Here is a 17,594-nt window from a genome sequence, read left to right as displayed (position 1 = left end):
TGCTTGTGTAAATTCAACTGCAGCCACTTCTGTAAGTGTGTGGTCCGCTTGCTATATGTGCAAGAAACAGCCGTTAAGCTTACAAGCTTGAGAGTCTGCATTTTTACTGTTACAGCAGCCTTTAGTTTGACAGTATCATATGCTTGAATTCTGTTGGGGTATAAGCTTGTGTGAATTCAACTGCAGGCTTCTGTTAAGTATGTGTGTCTGCAATCTGAGATACATTTGTTAAGTGTCTGCAATGTGCAGGCATCAGACTTTTGAATTCTGTTTGAATTGTAGAGATACTTAACGACGGTCGGCAGGCTGTGTGTGTACTTTCTGCACTTTTACTGTTACGTCTTTGCAGGCGTCATACTTTTTGAATTCTGTTAATTTAAGGTATTTTCTTTTTCATATCTGTAAGAAACAGCAATTAGACTTGATGGCAAGCTGTGTGTGTGTACTTTCTGCACTTTTGTTATGGCAGTCATTGCAGGTATCAATCATACTTTTAAATTTTGTTAAGGTACTTTTAGCGCAAGACCAAGAAATAGTCTTTGCAGGCTTCTGTGACTGCAGTACAGTCTGAGATATTTTTGTTAAGTGTGCATCAGACTTAATTTAACAAGTAAGATATGTGTGGTGCATCAGACTTTGGATTTAATAAGGGAGATACATGCATCAGACTTAACGGTGGCAGGCTGTGCGTACTTTCTGCACTTTTACTGTCACGGGCTGGCCTGGCAGTCTTTGCAGCAATTATATTTTAAATTCTGTTAAGGTACTTTAAGAGCAAGAAACAGTCTTTGCACTGTGTTTGCAGGCTTCTGTGACTGCAGTCTGAGATACTTTTAAGTGCGCATCAGACTTTGAATTTAACAAGGGAGATACGTGTATCAGACAGTGTAAGAAACATCAGACTTTGAATTTAACAAGGAAGATATGAGCATCAGACTTAGCACAAGAAACAGTCTTTATTAAGACAGAGGGTGTGTATGCTTGTTGTGTCTGTGTGATATTTTGAAACAGTCTTTATTAAGACAGAGGGTGTGTATGCTTGTTGTGTCTGTGTGATATTTTCATCTCCACAAAGGTTGCATAACTATAGTCATAGAATTAATATATTTAAGTAAGTATGAATCATGGTGCATGTGATAGGGCAAAGCCTCCACATGAAGGTTCCAGTTACTTGTGGTCATGCAAAAAAAAATTCCCTTAGGTGATTTGGTAATTTTTGCTTTATGATGACTATATATCTGTCAGTAACTTTTTTTAATGTATCATAGGCAACTTATTCCTCAAGGGCAGCAGGCACTTTACATGTAGATGAAACAATGAAATATAAAGTTGTTTGCTAGCAGCAACCTCTTCATTTAATGTGGAATTATTTAGATGACTTTTACTTCTGCAGAGATTGTGCATATTTACTGTTACTGGTGGAATGTAGAAGTTTGAGTAGACCTTTATGATAGAAATGTTCTGAATTAGGCAGTTTTGTCATTATTCATGAATGCATTTTGTTTCATTGCTTACTGGAAAAATATTCAATCAAAACAATAAATTTAAAATGCGCTTTTTAACAAGTGTGCTGTATTATACAAGGAATATATTTATCTGCCACTGGCCAGATGCATTGTCTTTGAATGTGGGTTACAATGCTTTTCAATGAATGTGAGTTTCAAGGGCAGAGAAGTTTTAATGCTAAGTCTATTTTCATTGTGAGACTGTATGTCTATTGGTGTTTATGCTATGAAACGTAAAATAAAAGTTTTAAATGAAATCCATATAATCATTGTAGAAGTAAAGCAGTATGCACTTTACAAGGTTTATGGTAAATGGGGCAAAATAACCAAGTAATGGGACATTGAAATGGCTGCAAGGGGAGGGCTGTGTATGGGAGGCCCCATTCAACCATGACTTTGTGAGGGGGGAAGGGCGGCAAACTCAAAGACAGCCAGGGTGGCACAAACTCTAGCTATGCCACTGATCAGTTGGCCATGGAGAATGACTTTTGGAGGTCCTAGCAAACTATAATATTCTTTTGCTAAGATTAGAATATTGCCTACCATTACATGCCCTACTTTTACCACAAAACCCACATACTGCAAGTCTCCACAAACAAAATCCTAAGGTTCATCATCTTCTCCCTTCCCAGTGAACATAATTGCTGCACATTTCAAAAAGGTTACCATATACTACATGGTCTGGGGCCATATTTTGACTGTCTGTTCTTCAGCTGCATTTGAATATCAGCATCCCATAATTTAATTGGAGTGGGCTGGGTCACATACTTATGCATGCAAATTTCATGTTAATCAGCGTACAGATTTGTACCTATGTTGAGATATTTGATGTTTCCAGGTTGAGAGTTATGCATCCCACAGTTGTGTAAGTGTGGTCAAAAAGAGAATTTTTAATACATCTAAAGCTAAATATAGGCAAGGCTGGTGTGCATATTGCTCTTCTGTTTTTTTTTTTTTTTTTTTGCTTTTTACAGCTAATGCCAAATTACAGTTAAATCATCAGGCAAATGCTGAATCTGAATGCCTGGAAAGATTGAGGGAAGCAAGTGGTATGTATATAGCACAACAAAAATATTACTGTAGGTTTAAAAGTTAATGATAAATTGTTTGGTATTCAATACAGTAGTAGCAAAGTGAGCATAGATATCCTAACTGTAAAAGCAAGTAGCACAATCCTAACTGTAAAAGCAAGTAGCACAATCCAACTTTAGGAGTCAAGTGTAAGACTGTAGTCAGAGGTTCTGGGATCAATTACCATGAGCAGCCATTATACAATACTGCATTTCCTTCATAATATTACATAAATTAAACTCTATGCAAGTGGCATAAATGCCCTGCTGTTAACCGTAATCAGTATACTTAGACTAAGTCTGTGTGCAATATACAGTTGATATAAAAAGTATACACACCCTGTTAAAATACCAAGTTTTTGTGATATAAAAAAACAAGACCACAATAAATCATTTCAAAACGTTTCCCACCTTTAATATGACCTATAACCTGTATAATTCGATTGAAAAATAAATCTGTTAGGAGAAAAATATAAAAAATAAAAAAACTTACAATAAGCTGATTGCATAAGTGTGCACACCCTTAAACTAATACTTTGTTAAAGCACCTTTTGGTTTAATTACAACATTCAGTCTTCTCGGGTAGAAGTCTATCAGCATGGCACATCTTGACTTGGCAATATTTGCCCACTCTTCCTTGCAAAAGCACTACAAATCTGTCAGATTGCGAGAGCATCTCTTGTGCACAACCTTCTTCAGGTCACCCCACAGCTTTTCTATTGGATTTAAGTCTGTGCTCTGGCTGAGCCATTCCAAAACTTTAATTTTCTTCTAGTGAAGCCATTCTTTTGTTGATTTGGATGTATGCCTGGGGTCATTGTTGTCTTGAAAGGTGAAATTGTTTTTCATCTTCAGCTTTCTAGCAGACACCTGAAGGCTTTGGGCCAAAAGTGACTGGTATTTGGAGCTGTTCATAATTCCCTCCACCTTGACTAAAGCCCTAGTTCCAACTGAAGACATGCAACCCCAAAGCATGATACTGGCAGCACCATGCTTCATTGTGGGGATGGTGTTCTTTTGGTGATGCAAAGTGTTTTTTTGCGCCAAATGGACCTTTTGGAATTGCGGCCAAAAAGTTCAACCTTGTTCTTATCAGGCCATAACACATTTTCCCACATGCTTTTGGGAGACTTGATGTATTGCTTTGCAAATTTTAGCCAGTTCTGGATTTTTATCTGTGTAAGAAAAGGCTTCCATCTTGCAACCCTACCTCACAGGCCAGACATATGGAGAATACAGGAGATTGTCGTCACATGTAGTACACAACTAGTACTTGCCAGAAATTCCTGCAGCTCCTTCAGTGTTGCTGTAGGTCTCTTGGCAGCCACCATGACCAGGTTTCATCTTGTCTTTTCATCAATTTTAGAGGGACATCCAGTTCTTTGCAACATCACTGTTGTCCCATATTTTCTCCACTTTTTGATGACTGTCTTCACTGTGTTCCATGACATATCCAAAGCTGTAGAAATTTTTTTGTACCCTTCTCTAGACTGATGCCTTTCAACAATGAGATCCCTTTGATGGTTTGTAAGCTCTCTGCAAACCATGCCTTTTGCTGTAGCAGGCAACTGAGTAAATATTAGGAAAATCCTACTAGGACGGCTGAACTTTATCTGGTGCTAATCAGAGTCTATTTTATTAATGGCAGTTGTGTACTCAAGAAGACTGAATGTTGTAATTAAACCAAAAGCTGCTTCATCAAAGTTTATGAGTGTGCAGACTTATGCAACCAGCTTATCATACTTTTTTATTTTTAATTTTGTATATGTTTTCCCCTAACAGATTTGTTTGTTTTTCAATTGAATTGTACAGCTTATAGGTCACATTAAAGGTGGGAATTATTTTGAAATGATTTATTGCGGTCTAATTTTTTTATATCCCAAAAAACTGACATATTAATAGGGGTGTGTACACTTTTATATCCACTGAATGCACATTGCAAGGATTACTTTCAGCAATCCATAACTATAGTTTGTAGTTGATAGGATATATATACTTAAATAAAATATAATAGTTCAGATAAAATACTGCACAATTGTGATAGTGCATTGTATGTCATATATGATGGTACTAATTGTATCTTTTTTTCTCTCACCCCAATCCTTATCTCTTTTTTATTTTTTATTGTGTGTCAGCAAAATGTCTCCATGTCATCCATCTGTAACAAATCATGAAATGCTTTACAGCCCAGTGAGGTAGGCCAGCCCCAGTAAGTCAGCCTGCCCCTGCTCCATTGACTCTAGCACCAATGCCCAGCATATCTGGAATGTAACCTGATAGCACTGCCACTGCTGTCCCTGCACTACCTGCTATGGTACCCTCCTGGAGCAGTGAAAGAGTTGTGGATTTCATCACCTGCCAGGAGATGACAGGGGTTTGTGCATAGGTTTGTGCACCACACCATTGGTGTACGCCTATGCTAGATGGAGAGGCTGTTCTCACTCATGCAATGTAGTAGGAGATAAACATCAACCACTCCAGCACCCAAAAAAGTAAGGGGACAGTGATAATTTAATGGGTGAGGACTAGATGCTTACTGTTTCCATGTCTGATGGGCATTATCCTGTGTTGTCCCCTCCCTCACCCAAATCATGGTGTCCCCCAACCTTTTCTGTCCCTCACCATCCCTGTGTATTGTTTTGTTTTTCTTGTTTGTTTGCATTTGCTTCAACACCTACCCAACTTACATAACCCAGAAATGCCAACGTCCCTTAACCAGCATTTTCTGTTACTGAATTTAAAAAAAAGTGTGCACTTGTCCCACAAAAAATAGCATCTCATAAATAGCTCTCCATTTCACATATGTGTCTTCTTGACACACTTGATTTTGTCTAATTGGCTATACAACATGACTGTGCTGTTGTCACCCCCACATTATGGAGGTGACAGTCCAGATGCAGCTAATATTCTGTACATATTTTCAGTTTACACTGTTAAAGAAATGGATAGCTATGGTTCTTTCCTCCCTTCCTCCTGCACATTCCAATATTTCTTTCCCTTTGTTTTCCCCCTACTTGCTCACATTTCTCGACTTTCCTATCTATCCCATTTTAACACTTATAATGTGGTGAAAAATAGAATCACACACAACACATGTAAGTACCAGAAAAAAAAGCAATGGATCTCTTCACTTTTGATCTCAATGGCTGCACAGAGTTTGGCATCATGCACTAATGCAAAGCCATGGTGAGTGACTCTACACTGTTGCAATTACCTCCATGCAATGTTGCTTAACCCTGCTATGCTAGGTCAATGCACAGTAACGTACGCTGAATGCACTCTAAATAATAAAATCTTTGCATTATCACTGTTTATTTAAAAGTATTAGACATACCTGGATTCAAACCCAGTATCATCTGTGCTCAAAAAAGAAATGTGTCAATACATTTACACCTGCTGCCACAGAAATACCTAAGCAGCAGCTGTGTTTCATGCACTTAATACTAACTCTCAGAATTTTAGCAACGAGCCCAGTGTTTGTACACTGCTTAACAAAATACAAACAGGGAAAGTAGTGGAAATGTGTATCTTGTATGCACAAACACTTTGCCTGTTATTGTGCAAATCAGCTGTCATTCACTATAAGTTGTCCTGCAGCTTTATACAAGTCAGACTTGTGCTGTGGTGTTTGCATAATGCACTGAGCTCTGTAGTTGGTGTACTTAGGTAGGGGGTTCTATTCTCACTGCAGTCAACTGGTGTGTGTGTGTGTGTGTGTGTGTGTGTGTGTGTGTGTGTGTGTGTGTGTGTGTGTGTGTGTGTGTCTAGCCAGAAGAACATAAGTGCATATTGCACAGTTACCACTCCAATTCCGTGGATTGACAGTATTTTGACACTTGCATATGCCTACACATCCATTTCATATTTCATGCAGACCTTCCAACATCTTCTCTCTAACATCTACTGCTGATGTTATGCACTATAAATTGGTTTGCAGCCTTACAAAAGTCAGACTTGTGCCTTGGTGCTTGTGTAAAGTACTGAGCTCTATATTCTCTGTACTTAGATAAGTAGTGGTTTCTCTTCTCACATTAGTCAGCTGGGGCATGCATGTATGTGTGCACTTTGACATGGAGAGGCTTTTACACCAGCATTTGGGACATTGCTATTACCATATTCTCCTCAGCAGACACTGCTAATGTCATCAGCTATATCTGATTTGTGGGTGTGCACTATTCCCACTAGGACAGGGTCAGAGAATAACCTGGAGGCCAGGCAGAAGTCACCTTATCTTATACAATTCAGATTACAGTAACATGGCTTTCAGTCTATCCACTTAAGTCATGGCATGGTTTGTATCCCCTGTGTTTTCTTGGTGAGAAACCCCTGTGGTCTCTCCAGCTGCTGCAGGTGTCAGGTGAGGTATATGCAAAAGGGAGTATTTTATTTTTATTTTTTTAATTTCCCCAAATCTTTTGAGTTTCTAATACAGTGACGTGAATTGACCACATTCCTAAGTCAAAGTGTAATTAAAGTTCATGAAATTAGTATTGTTTCATTCTTTGATGTCAGCCAGTAGTACTCTTTACAGCACCTGCAATGTGCCCAGTACTGACTCCTTCTGCAATTCATACAGAGTTACATGTATTGGTAACATATCTAAATATGATTGTAGACTCTTTTTTATAAGTCCTGTTGCTTCTACTACTATTGGAACTATCTGGTTATCTTTTTTCCACATTGGTCTTGTTTTTGCTAGCATTTTACTGTATTTTACTCTATTAGTGTTCTGATTATGTTTGAGTACAGTGCTGTTATATAGTCCTGAGATCTGAATATGATGTTGTGACTTATGACATGCACAATGTATCCTTTCCATACAACTGTGGACACTTGGTGGTCAAAGTTCAGACTGCTATCTGTGTGTATTCCCAGGTCTTGCAACACTGAGTTTCAGCATGTGGGAGTGTTGTCAATGTTGTAATTAGCAGGGAATTTCACTTTGCAGAAGGCCAAAATAAAGACACATTTTTGTTATTTGTAGACAGTTTGGCTTTGTAACCTATCATTTGTCTGTGTTAGCCCCTCCTGTAGTATGTTATCATAATTGGTGGCCTCAATGATTGTGCCCGATATGCAAAAATTAGCAAACTTTAGTAAGCCAAAGGCCATATACTTTAGCCTGAACTATGGAGAAATAGATTCCAAACAGTAAAGGATCAAGCACAGATACCTTGGGTACACCAATGGAGACAGCTCTGTGTGTACAGGTTGCTTGATCAACTTTCACAGTATGTATTTTGGCGGTGTGCCAATTGGTTACCCATCTAGTGACATAAGGGTTAATCCCCAGCTGGGAGAATTTCTCAATGATATCTGAGTGGGAATTGTGTCAAAACCCTAGGCTAGATCAAAATAGGTGGTATGCACTGCCTTGCCTTCATCCAGGCCTATCACACAAAATTAATGGGCTGTGACAAAATCACAGACTGCCTATAGCATGACTTAGCACATATACCTTCCGGACACTGTTGAATAAACACTTCCACACACCTTCCACATGGACTATGTTCCCGTAGAAGGGCATACATCAACAGGCATCTATCTGAGTTGGTTGACACAGTACCTGATGCATGCATGTATAAACACATCCTGACTCTTCAGCTGTGAGGTAGACCAACATGTCATCACAGACCTTTTCTAAATGGACACTAGTAATATCCCAGCTGTGTGCAACAGACCTGTGTGAGTTGTTGATGCTACATCATGTCTTTTACATCTGATAGATGTCCTCAAAGAGGTCATCGGGGGCATGCATTATGACAACACTATCATCCTGTTGAACTTGACCAGGCCAAGGAATTTGACACAAATTCCTCAATGAGGTATTCAATCAGCACTGTCAGATGTGGCCATAAACAGCTATATCACCAAATGGGTTGACCAGTGGATTACATATGTGGCATCTAAATCTGTTGAAATGTGTGAAGTGACCTATATCAAGTCCAGTGATCAGGTCCGTACATCAGGGCTGTCTGCTAGGCCCTTTCCTGTTCATTATTTAAGTCACTGATATCACAAATGACATACACTTCCTGTGTCCAAACATCTGTCTGAAGGACTACAGATTGTGGGTAGTCATTGACTGAAACTGTGAGATTAGTATAATATAGACAGTATCAACACACACAAAGATTGCTGCCACAGCCATGACAACACATGAGATGAAACAAAAACATGGGGGAATTTGTTACATCATGAAAACAAATGCACACCCTAAGGATAATGTAAACATCACACCCTATAAGCAGATCAAGTGGTATGTGACCAGTGTCCTTGAGTAGATGGTATAGGGAACATCCACCAGCATGTGGCCAGAGTGCTGACTACTGCCTTGTATGTAACACAACTAGAGTATGTGAAGGGCATTCACATCAAAGGCCATAATACTTCCATAGTTCACAGCCTTCATCACACCAATAACTGAGTACAATGCACTGTTATTCATGTACATCCCTACACATCTTCCAGTAATGTGTAACTGAAGTGTACCACCTTTGCCACAGTGAGCTGTTGCACATCTTATTGGCCATAGCTAGGTATGCATTTTGTTGCATAAACATTACTTTCTGATGTGCAAAACCCCCATCAAGGTGTTACACCAGATGCATGCGTGATACCTGTTCCAATGATACACACAGTACATACATAGCTGCTTGACAACATTGATAGAACGGGTTACATTCATGATATATATATATATATATATATATATATATATATATATATATATATATATATATATATGCCATGCACACCAGTCAACTTGCCTGTATTGATCATAATGCCACATACAAGTGTAGCAGTGTCCCTCCTAAAACACCAGCAGATATTAAAGTATCAGGACATTGTGATTGGTTACCCTTATATATTGGTGACATGTCATAATAGTTGTACAAGTGTGTTTGTACAGAACCATCTCTGGTCACTGAAAATCACATATGTTATGTCAGAGACATGAGATTAATAGTGGTAGTATTCTGATATTGTCCATGATTGTGCATGATTTTACTGTTGTCCATGAGCCTGTAATTTTGTCCCAGTTGTTGGAGACCTCTGTTGAGACTGCACTCATATTCAGGCAAATCAGTTTACACAGCTTCACAATATGCACCCTACACCAATTGTAAATACCATCCTTGATAGATGTCCTCTACTAGGTCTGACAGAATAGGCTTAATTGCTGCTCTATACATGAGGCAGAGGTCAGTAGTCTGTATGATACAGAGAATACAGACGATCTGAAGTGGTTGTTTTACAATGTAGGTCTTGATTTTTTTTTTTTTTTAAGTGAGAAAAGGCTGGGGTCATTCCAGCTGTGGTAAGTCTTTCCACAGGTACACACAGAAAGGAGCATTGTATTCAGTGATTGGCCTAATGAGTGCTGAGTCCAGTAGAATGATTATATTCATGGATCTGGATGCAATACCTTTAGATACAGGCTGCTCAATGAGAAAGGGCACAGCAGTGAATATGTGGTTTTCAAAGGACAGTTCATTGCTGACATAGGTTCTCAGATCCCTAAACTGTGGGACCAATTTTCAGGGGTTTGTTTGCCAAAGGACATGATTATACACCTCTTAATATGTAAGTTTAGTACATGGTTTTGACATTGGTTGGTATGGATAGGTCATCTTGAAGGAGTTTGGTGCTCTCTGGGGAGTTTGTGATTGCACCAAGTTTGCGGATGACTGCTGACTTGATCAGACACAAACCATTAACATTAGCTTTGACCTCTGAGAAATAAATGCCAAAGAAGATTGCCCCAGTGACTGAATCTTGGGCTACATTGTTGTTGACCGTTCTTTTGTGAGAGGTACAGTTGCCTACCTTAACTTCCTGGGTTCTATCTCACAGGGATATAGGTTCATAGGAGGTTACTAGGTTAGCACCCTAGAGCCCTAACAAGCCTAGCCATGTTAATCCCAAGTTGCCCCATCTATCCTTAAGTGAATATATTTTGCACGGCTAGTCTATGGTCAACACTGACTCCCCTGTCCATGAGTGACATGGATGCCACCTCCCAGGGTGAATTTATGGTCTCTCATTCATTTGTCCAGGTTGCTCTTGAATAGGGTGAACAAATTTGCTATCAAATGAGTTACATAGGGATTTATGCCAATTGTAGAAAGTTTCCATGTTATCTGAAATAAGACAAACATCCAAAGGTACAATATAGGTTTGCAAATATTAGTAAGACTTTGAACACTACTTGCACATAATACCAACATTTTAAAGATGATGAATTTTGCAAACTGTTTTCTATATAAAGTAGAGAAATGCTGTTTAAATGCCTCTTTGTAACAACAACTGCAATGCATTTTTTCATAAGACAACTCTTATTTAAAGAACATAGCAGTCAAAGCCTTTGCACATAACACTGACCCACTAAAATATAGGGAGAGAGAGAGAGACAGAGAGAGAGACAGAGAGAGAGAGACAGAGAGAGACAGAGAGAGAGACACAGAGAGAGAGACAGAGAGAGAGAGAGACAGAGAGAGAGACAGAGAGAGAGACAGACAGAGAGAGACAGACAGAGAGAGACAGACAGAGAGAGACAGACAGAGAGACAGAGACAGAGACAGAGACAGAGACAGAGACAGAGACAGAGACAGAGAGAGACAGAGACAGAGACAGAGACAGAGACAGAGACAGACAGAGACAGAGACAGAGACAGAGAGATAAGGAAACCACTGCTTCCCTTTTTCAATTTTACAGGTATGTGGCTCATCTGAAATGGTTTCCAGTTTCTTCATAAAACTTGTAACAGTTTAGTATGTTCATGGGCTAATTTGAATTGATATAAAAATGCTGCATCTCTGTTGTTTATGCTGCCCTTTACCAGATAAAGCAGAAGAAAGAAGTCTAGCAGCATTTGCTTGCATAGTAATTGTGTGATCATTTGGTTAGAGACTTTCACCTGTGGACAAAATGAAATTATATCAACATTAAGGAAACTTTTTCTACAGTATTCTTGTATGCTGTATGCAAATTTCCATTTAATGAGATTTGTAATTCTACAGTAGTTTACTAGCAGAACCTTTATATTTATTAGGGCTGGACTGACTTTGTTATTCTGCAACAGTTCACAAGAAAAACTTTACATTTCTTAGATCTGAATTTACTTACTTTTGTTTCAAGAATCTTGTTATTTTCTTTTACTTTCTTTTGCAGATTTCTTGCATCACTTTTAAAGATTTATTGATTACAGCTTAAAATTATATTGGTGATTGAGTTACATAATATATTTATTTATTCATTTAGTGTTCTTTTCTATTTAGTAAGTAGTTATAAAGGGTTTACCAGAACATATTCTTCTTTCGGCTTTTCCTGGTTAGGGGTCGCCACAGCAGATCACCCATCCGCTCATGATTAGCAGTGGAGTTTTACAGTGCCGAGGTGCCAGCCCGGCACCCAACCTTCCACAGAAGGAACACACACACACTCACTCACACCTAGGGCCAATTTGGAGTGTCCTATCCACCTACAGCATGTCTTTGGGATGTGGGAGAAAACTGGAGCACCTTTAGGAAACTCACGCGACCACAGGAAGGACATGCAGACTCCACATAGAAGGCACCCCAGCTGAGAATCAAACCTGAGAACCTCTTGCTGTGAGGTGGCAACGCTAGCCACTGCACCGCAGTGGCCACCCATTCCCCAGATCATATTCTGTCTTCCTGAAAAATCTTGAAATAAAAGGAGTGATTAACAAACCATCAGAAAACACCCTAGCTAGTTGTTGGTCATGAATGTATGCCAATATATCCAGCACGGACATACACTTACTGCTTCAAATAGACAAAGATGCCATGTGTCAAAGGTCAAGAGCTAACAAACTGCTAGAAATGGTATGACTTACTGTGGTACAATCAAGTTTTGCATATGTGACAGAATATGAGATACAATATAGTTTAGATAAATGACTGAAGTGGAGACAGAGAGATGTAGCCAAGATGATTTTAGTGCATCAAATTCCAGTCTTTTGGATCTTCAACTCACCCACAATGTCATACAAATTCAATTATTTTAGCCTGGAAGTAGAAAGTCATCCCAATGGTCAAACAAAGACTAGTTTGTGTGAAAACATTGATGCAAATTCTGGCAGAGACAAGGTGTGAGCATGAAAGAATGAAAGATCCCAGGCATCAGAAGGGGTTGGTGGCAAAGCATACAAGCTACAGTCCAGAAGCAAACTCAGGCATTTCTGCATGAGTATGAATAATGCTTTCTCAGTTTATTTATGCATACACTGCATTCTATTCATTGGATAGGTCTGGCTTATCCAAGACTGTTCCCTATAGACACTGTAAACAAACCATTGTGAAGAAAAACATCTCTAAACATGGACATCCAGTATTATAAAAAGAAATTTAGCATTCACAAAACTGAATAATTCCTACAGATTTATTTATTTATTTATCTGCATTTGACCAGTATATTCCTAATAAACATAATCCATTAAAGGTGTGGCAAAGAGAAGAAAGAAAATGCTTCTAATGGTATAAAGGAAAAGCTACAAACTTGCACAATACTGCATGAGGTCACAGCAGTTTAAATAAGTGCAATGACATGTGTTATCTGATACTGGAGTACTTCTGCATTTAGAAAGCATCTATATTGGTGTAGTTACTGAGATTTGGTTTGAATGTAAAGAGAGCACTCCCTCTCTACCTAGGTTTTACACTTTTCATGTCTTTAGGCCTGATGGCAATTGTGGCAGTCTTCATATTTGTCAAGGGACATAACTCCAGCCAGATCCCTTGGGACCCACATAATGATCTTTAAATGATCTCACCATTAGCAAAAACTGTTATTTAAGTGACTTTAACTACCCAGAAATAGATTAGGATATCTATATTTCCAATATAGTATATGCCCAAAATTTCCAGGCTTTATAAATGAAAACTCCCTCAAGCAGTTTATAAACAATCAGAATCACCATATAGCTGAAATACCTGATGTTCATAAGGGTCATTTGCATGTATCCCATGTGCCTTTGTTACAGGAGGTTTGGGAGGTCACTCATTCAAAGTTCTAGCTTGGCTTGAGTTTTCATTTAGTTTTTACTAAATACTAAAAATAGTAATATTATCAGCTTTAGTACACAACCTCTTCCCTCATCATACCGCAAAAACAACCCACCACTTCAAAATGAAAATGTCTTCAAAAAAGGAGGAACTTAGGTTGATAATTCTGTCTCTTGACCATTTTGTAGAAAGGTTGTCAGGAAATCCTTTTTTGACACAGCTAATTGCCAAGGAAATATCATCAAGATCTAAAGATATAATCACTCCCTTATATAAAACATTGATCATGCAAGTTATGAAGTTCAGTACTCCATGCATCTCTCTAAACATATAAAGCAGTTAGAAAAAAAAAGATCACAAGCCAAGAGAAGCTGGAAGGACTATGCCTTTATTCAATATCTCACAGATATCTGAGGAGAGATCTCTCTTGGAATGCAAGATATATGTAGGTTGTAAGAGGAGCAACATTCAGCACCACATAGGTGTTAATGAGATAAACATAACCTGGATGACCGGATGGGTTTGTTAAGGTAAATAATATTGCAAAGACAAACAAACAGTATATCTGGCTATACAAGTATAATATTTATACCAAAATAAACTCATGACGTGGATTAAAAATATTCTAACATGATTCCAAACAAGAAAACAAAGACAACCCTTTTATACCTTAAACACATTTGGTCAGATTCATTAACTCCTATACCAAGTGTACTTGATCTGTATTTAAGAAAATCCCTATCTTTCCTCTATTAGTCTTGTTTAGTTTTGTCCATTCCCAGATCACCTCTTTATGCATGACTATGGTCTAGCTTCATTAATAGTGTCCTATAAGACTTTAATCCTAGCAATTGATATGGACTCTCTTGCCTATCTTTACTCTATATAATGGGCCATTTTTTAAACCAAAGTAAGGATATGAAGTAATGCAGACATCCTCCTCACTGCTGTTAAATACAGCATTGCTTATATCCTGTCTTGCCTACTTAAAAGTATAATTTTCCACATTGTGCCCTTTAAAGTGTGTGGTACTTATCTGTGAGTCCACTAATTCAGGGTTACCTTCTTCACTAACCTGTCTTGATATGGAATGTATAACTATCCCTCCCCAAAAAAGCTTCTAGTCTAGCATTGCATCTTTTACATTTTTCCCATAAAAGTGACATTTCTAAGCAAAGCTCACTTTCTGCTTTAATTTTTTTCTGCCATTATTGTTCTTTAGGTTTCTGTTTTGGTCTGCAAACACCACCCTCTTACTGTCTCTTCTAGTTTGCTCTCCTCTGCAAAGGCTCTCTCAGAACACAATTTATATTCAAAGGTACTTTTCTTCTTAGTTGCAGTTACCTGAAGCCCGAAGTATGTCTTTACTCAATTTTTTCTAGCTTTATATTGAGATATGAATGTAGACCTTGCATTTGCCTACCTTTCTAACTTTTAGTACTCACCATCATTGCTCTGGGATCCTTCATTATTTGCCCTACTTTCAGTTTCTATTCACTCAGTTCTCTGCTTACATCTCTTGTAAATCTTTGTGTTGATTTCTGTATCGTACCAATTGCTGTTTCAGAATTCATAGTTAGTCCAGGTGCTTGTAAAGCACATTTATGTTCACAGTCTAACCACATAAATATTTTAGCCCCTTTCTATTTCTTGATTCCTGACCTTTATATCGATTTCACAATTTTTCTTTCAACCTCTTATCTCCAGAATCAGGGACAACCCCAAAGATAATAATGGATAATCAGGAACACTTTTAAAATGTTAGTACTATTATCTTGAGAAGTTATACATTTTTTGAAGGAAAAGACATCCGTGACTCTAATTATTGTTGTTTTATTATGTCTACTACCATTTCTTCCCATTTGGAATTAGGAGGAGCTGAACAAAATTTTCAGCCAAAATCAGAGACACGCCTAAAAATCAATGAGAGTTAAAAGGTTTCCATTTTTATAATGAATGATGATATCAAGCAGTTAAGTTATCTATTTTTTTTTCATTTTATTTATGTAAAGAAATTACCTTTGGAGCTTTTCTCCTTGGGTCTCTACTGAAAATGGGCATGTTCTCAGTTAGACCAACCCAGTTAACAAATGTGAAATAAATAAATAAATTTATCATTGCTTATTAGGATAGTCTGACTGGGATAAAACTCTTTTCAGTTGAGGCCTAGGCAGAAAAGTTCCACATTTAACAACAGTTTTGATATACATGCATACATGCATTTTTCTATATCTATCTATATCTATATCTAGATTCACTTTACAAGCTCAATGTTTTAAAACATCAAAATTCATATGGCCGAGACCATAAAATTGACATTTTAAAACATCGAATCTGTAAAGGAAACAAAAAAAAAATTACATATATATATATCTATATATCTATATATATATCTATATAGGGACTTTGCTGGATGAGACATAACTTTTAGAAATCATAGCAATCATGGAAAACACAAGGCAATTTGACCAAAGGACATGCATGCCTTGACCGTAACCAGCCTTAGGCTCTACCGCCGTTTTCAAGTAGGACTAGGCCTGTAAGTCCTAGAACAAATTTTAGGGTATCTTTTCTAAGCTATGTTTGAGGCTCAACAAGGAATCACACCACTTGATATGCAATGAGAGCCTATTCCAAGACAAGGGAAGGCACTACATAATGTACCCATTCCTCCAGTTATTTACTGACGTAGATTAAAATCTTTTATTCTACTATTCACTGTACTGTTTCACTTATTGAGAAAAAAAGAGGGAATAGATAGTAGGATCCTTGAGGGCACAGTAAGCAGAGTACAGGTCTTCCCTCAAGAGGTTACATGACATGGAGTACAGGGACAAAGATTTTTCAGCCTCTACTGACAGCTATTTTTTCTGAGGTCTGAGATCCTTTTCATTAAGATCCTCTGAGATTTTCTATTTTTTTATATGTCTAAAGAGATATATGCCAAAGGAGGCACCGTGCTGTATAATGGGTTTAACCAGAACATAGGGTCCTTGCTTTTAGAAGAGATGCCTTCAGTGGTTAGTTCTGAGATATAGAAGTATTTTCTATCTCCAGTTTCTACATGATGATCAAAGCAAAGGGAGCCATGGGCCCATTTGTCAATGTCACTGAGTGCCATAATGTAGTTATGTTGCAGGAATTTGGTATTTACTGAAATAGATGATAATGTACATTTTGACAATAATCTGAGCACTTTCATGGTGCACCAGGACTTTATTCTTATTAATTCCTTTTGAAGGGTATTAGTATTGGCGGTTGATTTGATAACTAGACATAGCTTACAATCATCAACAAATGTCATTAACCAGAGATCACTGTTGTCAGTTTTAAGGGGTCTATATTATATAATCAAAGTATTATAACTTTGAATACCATATGGTCAACACCAAATGATCAAAGTTATAAAACTTTGAATATATATAAAAAAAATAAAATAAAAGAACAAACTCGAAACTAAGTGTTGTAGGGAGGGGGCAAGCCCCCCTGCACCCCTTACATGAATAAAGATTTTCCCTTACTGCACTGTAGTGCGATCTCAGAGTTATTATATTTAAAGAGTGGGAGGTGTGCCGGGCGCAGCCCCCCACGTGGCTTTAACCCGTCAGGATACTTTTTTCTTTTTTTTTTTTTTTTAAATATATAACTTCGACCATATGGTGTAGATCATATAGTATTCAAAGTTATAAAACTTCATTTATATAATATAGACCCATTTTAAGATCACAAAAATGAAGACCAAACAGGATGGGGCTTAAAACAGAGAAGTACGGCATGCCACTGGTCATGTTTTCCCTGACTGAGGGAGCATCATTAGTTTTGACAATAGGTGTTCTGTCCTTGAGCCAGTTTGCAATCCATCTTACCACTAAGGATCAATACTTAAGGCCTTTAAGTACCAGGCAAGTTTAATCTGTTAATGGAATAAGAATGGCAGACTGACGTTAGGAATTCTGAGATGTACATCAACCTTCTACCTTCCAGCTATA

This window comes from Protopterus annectens, chromosome 1.part1, assembly GCF_019279795.1.
Source record: "Protopterus annectens isolate FY-2018-M chromosome 1.part1, PAN1.0, whole genome shotgun sequence".
NCBI lineage: Eukaryota > Metazoa > Chordata > Ceratodontiformes > Protopteridae > Protopterus > Protopterus annectens.
The sequence above is the reverse complement of the archived record's forward strand: the minus strand, read 5'-3'. Positions refer to the sequence as shown.